This window comes from Nycticebus coucang, chromosome 4 (assembly GCF_027406575.1).
Source record: "Nycticebus coucang isolate mNycCou1 chromosome 4, mNycCou1.pri, whole genome shotgun sequence".
NCBI classification, from domain to species: Eukaryota; Metazoa; Chordata; class Mammalia; order Primates; family Lorisidae; genus Nycticebus; species Nycticebus coucang.
In genome coordinates, this window is record NC_069783.1 from 84,049,662 (window position 1) to 84,058,044 (window position 8,383).

General features: G+C 50.4%; 1 protein-coding gene across 1 annotated transcript in view; it reads right to left on the reverse strand.

Moving 5' to 3' along the window:
- Positions 1 to 4,686, reverse strand: part of CAPG (capping actin protein, gelsolin like) — a 49,888-nt gene extending 45,202 nt beyond the window's left edge. The window contains exon 1 of the mRNA XM_053586815.1: positions 4,678 to 4,686. The gene's annotated coding sequence lies outside the window, so the exon portion shown is untranslated. The remainder of the gene's footprint in view (positions 1 to 4,677) is intronic.
- Positions 4,687 to 8,383: the final 3,697 nt, after the last annotated feature.

The window sequence follows — 8,383 nt, forward strand, 5'->3', positions numbered from 1 at the left end:
CCTGACCTTGGGCAAAAACATGGACAGAAGGGCCCAAGTTTCAGTCTGGCTCAGTTATTTCCTGTGTAACCTTCACCTCAATCTCTTTACTTTTGAAACAGAAATGATAACACCTATGTCCTGGGATTGTTGTGAGAGTGAGAGCTAATGAAAATAACACATGTAACATATACTTAGCCTAACACAGAGCCTGACATATATAAGGAACCAAATGTCTTGGACCTAATAATTTAACTGTATGAGTAGGCAAAGTCTGGTTTTGGTCACCCTTGCACTCAATTTCCAGGGCTCTCCTCCTTCTGCACGCACACACACACAAACACACACTCATGAAACCTTTAGGTATTGTAGGTACTGTGATAATTATTATTTTGTCTGCCCACCTGGTTTCCCATTCTTCTTCTCCTGGTAACAAAACCCACTTCCCACTATAGGACATAGGTCTGGCCAGGACCAAACAGGATCTATCAAAATCTTCTCTGAATACTTACCTGGCAGGGGAGATACTGTGGTCACAAGGTAGTTTTCCCAGGGCAAGACTTATCCATTGCATTCCAAATGTGCTGACCCCTGGATTCTCACCTCCCCAAATCGTCTCTGAGATGAATATACTGACACCGAGAGAGAGAAGTCTTCTTTCCAAATCTGAGTTTAGGCTGCAAATGGCCACTTTCTCTGCTATCTGGATAGAGTCTGCCTGCAGAATTCAGGTAAAGACAAGGAAAAAGAGTCTTAGAGATGTAGATTCTGCCCCCAAGTCCCAGTTTTTGCCTAGTTCCTCTCCCAGCTGGGTAAGCTAGAAATTTCCTTTTTGGTTTAAGCTGGTGGGAGCGTGGCTTCTGATGTTTGCAAAGAAGACTGCAGTGGTGTGCACCTGAAGTACCAGCTACTCGGAGGCTAAGGCAGGCAGATGGAGCCCAGGCAGTCTGAACTAAGGTATGCTATGTTGATAGGTATCTGTGCTAAATTCAGCATCAGTATGGTTACCTCCTGGGAGTGAGGGACCACCAGGTTGCCTAAAAACGTATGAACTAGCCTAGGTCTGAAACAGAGCAGGCCAAAACTCCCAAGCTGATCAGTAGTGGGATAGCTCCTGTGAATTCCACTATACTCCAGCTCAGGCAACAGCCATCTCCAAAAAAAAAAAAAAAAAAAGAAGGAATTCAAACCTATGTTGTTCAGAGGGGGAAAAGAGGCTTGCCACCTATTGCTCAGTGGTTGGGGTAGTGGCCACATGCACCAAGGCAGGCGGGTTTGAACCCGGCCCAGGCCTGCTAAACAACAAGACAACTGCAACAACAACAAGGAAAATATCTGGGCATTGTGGCAGGTACCTGTAGTCCAAGATACTTGGGAGCCTGAGGCAAGAGAATCACTTAAGCCCAAGAGTTTGGAGTTTGCTGTGAGCTGTGATGCCATATCACTCTACTGACGGCAACATAGTGAGACTCTGTCTCAAAAAAAAAAAAAAGAAAAAGAAAAGAAAAAAATGAAGAAGACGCTTACCTGTTACAGGCATTTGTGTTCTTTTTTAATTTTAATTTTAATTAATTAATTTATTTTTTTGCAGTTTTTGGCCTGGGCTGGGTTTGAACCCACCACCTCCAGCATATGGTGCCAGCACCCTACTCCTTTGAGCCACAGGCACCACCCCCATTTGTGTTCTTAAAGTTCAAGTAAATCAGGAGATTTGTCTGAAGCACAGAGCTTTAGTGGTAAAAGACTTGATCTAGGGCGGCGCCTGTGGCTCAAGGAGTAGGGCGCTGGTCCCATATGCCAGAGGTGGCGGGTTCAAACCCAGCCCCGGCCAAAATAAAAAATAATAAAAAATAAATTAAAAAAAAAAAAGACTTGATCTAGACTTGTCTGGCTGGCTCTCGATCAGCAGTTCTCAACCTGTGGGTTGCCACCCCTTTGTAACAAAGAAAATACAACCTGCATATCAGATATTTACATTACGATTCAAAACAGTAGCAAAATTACAGTTATGAAGTAGCAACAAAAATAATTTTATGGTTGGGGGTCACCACAACATGAGGAACTGTATTAAACGGTCGCAGCTGGAGGAAGATTGAGAACCACTGCTCTAGATCTACCATAAAGTATACCACATACTCCAGTTGTTCATTCACAAATAGTTAAGTGAACATCTAGTATGTGTCATCACCAGACTAGCATCTCATTCCTCCTCCACACCTGCTGAAGGACTCCCCTTCCTCAGCTTTACTCCCAGTCTCTAAGGACCTTTGAGTCAGGGACATGAAAAATAGCCCTTCTCGACCAGGACAGGGCCCAGCATAGTCACTGTCTTCCCATAATTAATACTCCCAGAACCTTCCCATGCCAAGGAGGCAAGAGGAGCCAGCGGCTACTGACCTGCCTACCCACATCCCACCCAGCAGAGAGTAAGTCCTAGAGCTGGCCCAGGGACCCATCTGACCTCTTGCCTCCATACCACTCTGAGCGGCTGTGCTCCTGCTGCCCTTATGGCTGCAGTGACCATTTTGGAGGATGCCGAGGTCATTTTAAAAGTGTTTTGAGGCTCCAGCCCGGTGGCTTACACCTGTAATCTTAACTCTCTGGGAGGTCGAGATGAAAGGATTGCTTGTCCTCAGGAATTTGAGACCAGTATGAGCAAGAGCGAGGCTCTGTCTCTACTAAAAATAGAAAAACTAGTGAGTAGTTGTGGCAAGTGCCTATAGTCCCAGTTACTCTGGAGGCTGAGGCAGGAGGATCACCTGAGCCCAGGAATTTGAGGTTGCTGTGAACTAGGCTGACACGTGGCACTCGAGCCTGGACAACTGAGTGAGACTCTGTCTCAAAAAAAAATTTTAAAAGTGTTTTGATCTGTGGCTCAATCGGTAAGGCGCCGGCCCCACATACCGAGGGTGGCGGGTTCAAACCCGGCCCCGGCTGAACTGCAACTAAAAAATAGCCGGGCGTTGTGGCGGGCGCCTGTAGTCCCAGCTACTCGGGAGGCTGAGGCAAGAGAATCGCTTAAGCCCAGGAGTTGGAGGTTGCTGTGAGCTGTGTGATGCCATGGCACTCTACCGAGGGCCATAAAGTGAGACTCTGTCTCTAAAAAAAAAAAAAGTGTTTTGATCTAAATTCTCCATGGTGTTCTCTTTCTTTACTTTGCAAACCTGATTAAAGAGAGAGGGGAGTGATGGGAGCAGAAAGATATCAGTATAGTGATTTATAAATCCGGTACTTAGAACAGCCTGGGGCCATGATGATAATCAACATGTCATCATCAGTTACAACTCATGAGCTTTTTCTGAGCAAAATTATTCCATTTAAAGAACTATCCTTTAAATTGGAATCAAGTTCTTTCATCTTTTATGGTGTTAAACTGTACTTTCAGGTCACTTAATTTTGCTGATCCTTTTTAAAATGGGGAGGGGGGCAGGTGGTTGGCCTAGGTGACCCCTGAGTGTCGCTCCACCTCCAGCATTGCCAGACCTGGAGTCTTAGGGGGCAGTGCCTGTGGCTCAGTGAGTAGGGTGCCAGCCCCATATACTGAGGGTGGCGGGTTCAAATCTGGCCCGGGCCAAACTGCAACAACAACAACAAAAAATTGCTGGGCATTGTGGCGGGCGCCTGTAGTCCCAGCTACTCTGGAAGCCCAGAACTGGGGTCTTGGGCCAAGTACACTGTTAACTGTACCTCTCTCACAGCCTGGGCTGCCTCCCTACCACCCTCCCCTGCAGAGCCCCCCAGCCTCTCCCTGCTCAGCCCCACAAGGTTTGCCTTCCTATGTACTCTTTGGAGGAAAGTGCCCCCTCCACATTGCACCCTGAGTTGAATGATAACCCAGGAGACATAGCTGGGCTTCAGACAGCCTACTGTTTGTCCCGAGTCATCAGTGGATTGGCCCAGTCTACACACAGGCCTGGAGGGTAGGGCAGAGGGCAGAGATGGGGAGCAAAACCACGAGGGCACCAAGGTAGGGAGGTGGGGGGCAAGCATTGACAGAGATGGAAGTTCTGGCCAAAGAATGATATGTGTGTTGTAGACTCCTAGGACGCCTGAGCTGCAGAGCCTCTCGGCCACCTTGTTGGGACTTCTCATGTTGCAGATAAGGAAGTGAAGGCCAGGGAGAGGTGAAGACTCTGAAAATCAAGGGGAGGAAGTAGGTACATTTTTCCTCTAGCAGTACCTCAGCTGATGGAGAGGACTGGACATGGAAAAGAATTGAGAGAAAGAGATTTGGAAACTGAAGCTGGAAGCACCAAGTTAGGATTGACCCAGGACAAGGTCCCCAGGCCCCTATGAGTCCCTTGTTCCTGCTCCCAGCCTGCTCTCTGCTGCAGCCCCTTCTCAGGCCTCTTTCCTTTGCCAGTAGTCTCAGGACATTCCAGATAGCAGCCTTGATGCTTGGAACAGATTCCTCTCCCCTGCATACATGCACTTTTGCACCCCAGGAAGATCGTGGGACACCAGAGGAAGCAGGCAGGGCGGCTCTAAATCCCAAACACTGAGGCTACTTCTCCCTCAGAAGAGCCAGGAGTCCCTCCTATGCACCTCCTGCCACATTCAACCCTGAGATGCGATAGTAATCCATGGCCGTATTGAAAGTCTCCCTGGTAGACTTTCTGCCCCGGTCTGTGGCACCTGTTGATGGAGGGTCATTTTTAAGGTGGTGATGTCATGGGTCAGAGAGGAACAAGCCCCAAAGTTTCCAGATCTGCCTGGGAGACACCCACCAACTTTAGGAGGGTTTCTAACAGAGAAACTCCAGGGCAGGCTGGGTGAGCTTCCAGGCCCTCAGCTGTGACCACCCTTGATGGCACACACTGCTGTCTGGGAAGCTAGGAGCTGGGGCAGCTGGTGACCTGGAATTGGAAGGACTGAAGAGCCCCAGGCTTTCCTTCTCCTTCTTGCTACCCTCTCCCTGACAGCAAGAGGCAAGGCCAGGAGGCTCCTGGGAGCTGCCTAATTCCCAGGGCCTGGCAGCCAGCCCTGCTGCTGACGCAAGGCCAGCAGTGGGTGAGCTCAGCCTGTCCCTAGCACTTGGAGCTTCTTGTACCCCAACCCCCGCAAGCACATCCATTCAACACCCCCAGATGCCCTGTCTCAGCCCTCCTAGGTCTCCAGCTCGATTGCTTCTGGAAGCAGAGCAGGGCCACCCAAGGATCTGGAGGCAGGCCCTGCTTGGGGGCTGGGTGGCTCTGAGCATTTCTGTGTGGGCACCCTAAGAGCAGCGCCATGACTGCAGCTTTGCCTTCAGGGACCTATCCTGTGGAAGGAGAGGGTCTGGCCACCCCACTGGCTCTTTCCCTCAGCTTCTGTCCACATTCTTCTCTTAGAGGAGAGGTCACACAGCCCCTGGATGGTCTCCAAACCTTCTTAGCCCATTGGAAGGTGTACTTCCTCCACCTGCCTACCCTGCTCATTTTCAAGGCCCAGGCCCAACGCAGGAATGACAGGGCCCTAACACCCTTCAAGGTCCCCCAAGGTGTTATTAGCTCAGGACCAGGATTCATGCCACATCTGTTTACTAAGAGCTCGATAATAACATGACGTGTGTCGTTACACGTGCCTCATCTTACAAAGGGCACTTGTGACTATTAGTGCTTCAGAGGATCCTGGTGGCAATGCTATGATGTAGGGAGGCCCTAGATAGGGAAGCTGAGGCCCAGAAAGTCGAAGTGGCAGGAGTCATCCCCACAGGGCCTTCCCACATCGTCGTGTGCTGGGCAGAAGGCAGCTTCCAGCTTCCTGGGCACAAGAGAGCCAACTGAGACAGGAGCAGAGGGGAGTGTTCCTGTGGGGAACGGGGAGTGGGTGCAGGGGGCTGGGCGATCGGGACTTGTAAATCTGTGCTAGAGGCAACAGGGTCTTGTCTGGGAGGGACTGGTGACAGGTGGGGGAGCACTTGGATCCGTGGGGAAGGGACTCAGAGGACTAGAGATGCAGCTCCTACACCTCAGCTGTTTGTGCAGACAAAAACTCCTCAGTCCTGTGGGGCTTAGGCTGGCACGAGCTGGGTTGGGGCTGCTGCCTGGGGGCTGAGGCCAGCTTCAGGACTGGACCCTCCAGTTCTGGCCCAGGATCAGTAGCAGTGGTCTCCCAGGCAAGACTCTAAGTGCCTCTAGCCAGATGCACAAGTCCTCCCTGCTGATGCTGGGGGTGGAAGAAGACTCCCTGGTTTGCCCCATTCTAGCCAGGACCTGCCCTTTCTCTCTGCCAGGTCCAACCCTCTCTGGGTGGTTGTACGCCTACCTTCACGACCCCTCACTCACCCTCCCAGCAGCTCTTGCAACTGATGGAACTTCTGAGGCTGGTGCACTCAGGCTGCCCGGGCTTGCAGGCAGGTGAGCACACAGTGCCCTGTGCAGGAGGGGACAGCCAGGGTCACCTGGACTCAGGTGGCACCCACCCTCTTGGACTCAGGCTTTCAGGTCTGGCAGGGAGGCCTGTGGTGGATCTGGGGCACAGGTGAGGAGGCCAACCTCCTGGATACTCTAAGCCCTGACTTCTGTGCTCCTGTCCTTTCATCAACCCCTGGTGGTCAGAGAAGGGGGACCTAAAGAGTAAAGCTTAGCTCTGATTCAACCTTGAACCAATCTCCAGAACCACTTGAATCACTTTTAAGTATGAATTCTGTGGCTTGGCACCTATAACTCAGTGGTTAGGGCACCACATACACCAAGGCAGGTGGGTTTGAACCTGACCTGGGCCTGCTAAACAACGACAACTGCAAAAAAAAAAATAGCCAGATGTTGTGGGGGGCGCCTGTAGTCCCAGCTACTTGGGAGGCTGAGGCCTCTTCACAGAATCGCTTTAGCCCAGGAGTTAGAGGTTGCTGTGAGCTGTGATGCCATGGCACTCCTCGGAGGCGACATAGAGGACTCTTTCTCAAAAAAAAAAAAAAAAAAAGGTATGAATTCTATTTGTTTGTTACCAGATACTATAATCACGTGGTATTAAATTGAAAAGGTACAAAAGAGCATAACACAGAGAAAACCACGTCTCCCTCCCACACCTGCCTGTTCTCCTCCCCAGAGGCAAACAACACTGCCGGTCTCTTGTGTATCTTTCCAAAGAGAGGCTCAATTAACTGCTGGATTTTGATTATCTGAGCTCACATAGCAAGGTCCCATCCTGCTTAACTCTTATACTTGGGATGAGGAAGGACAAAGTCCTCTGCTTTGAACGTTAATGGGAATGGACAGGAAATGATCAGAGATAAACTCTTCCTACCTCAGGCCCACATTCCAGTTCTCTCTCCCCTTCCTGTTCCTCCACTACTCCACTGCATGGCCAAGGCTGAAGCAAAGAAGGACAAGTGGCTTTGCCTCCCTCCTCAGGCAGGAAAGCTCAGGAACCTAGACATTAAGGAGACCCAAGATCACACAGGCAACTGGGGCACCCCCAGTTTTCCCATACCATCAGCTCATCTCCCTAATATCTTCTTTTCATATTGTAAATGATCTCGAGTTCTTAAATAGCTCACCACACTCATCTGAGGACATCTTGGGGACAGGGTCAAGGACTCTTCCTCTATCACCTACTGTGAGCTGGGCCCTGAGCAGCCCCTCAACAGCCGTCAAAGACCCTGGCTGTATCAAGTGAGAAAGGGAGAGAGTCTGCTATTCTGCACAGGGCACCCAAGGCCCTGAGGCCCTGAGGTTTCTACATGGATAAGTGCACATCCTTGACCACTGCACTCATTGACGCACAGGCCCTTTTCTGGCAGGGTGGCTCAGTTAATGCCCCTGCTCAGAAGGCCAAGGCCGTGGGCTGGCTCCTCAGGGGTGGGGGTCATCGTGTGGTGAAACATTCTGTTCCTTGCCCTAGAAACTGAACAGATTGTTGCAGATTATAATTGGGTAGCAAAAAAGAGACTGTCCCTCCATGAAATCAAAGTGCATGGTTCTCTAGCTGAAGGTGTGACTTCTGCTGTGATCCTCTCCTCCTCTCAGTTCCTCCTCCCCTCCACCCTGTGATCTATGGGGTGTTTGTGAGACGAGCTCTTGTCTGTCTTTCTATTCTGTCTTTGACGCAAAAGCTAACTTCGATAAAGCAGATCTAGCTCTCAAAGTCATAGGTGACCAGAAGGATTAGGTTCCCAGGAAAACTGGATAAGAAGAAGAAACAGTGGCTTCAGAGGGTATGAGCTGTGCCTGATTAGTGATGCAACAGGAACAAGAGGGACACTTTTATTTACTTCAGAGAACAGAAAGTAGTTGTCATGGCTATTTCGTGAAATCAGGCTCAGTGCCAGGGTAGGTCTGAGGACATCAGTGGAGTGAGGGACCCTAGGGACGGAGGGACTGGCAGAGAGGCCCATGATCCAGAGAAGCTCTGGCTTGAAAGGAGGAGAAGGCCGTGCTGCTGGGGGAGAAGAACAGGCGGAAGTTGGGAGCTGCAGTCAGAG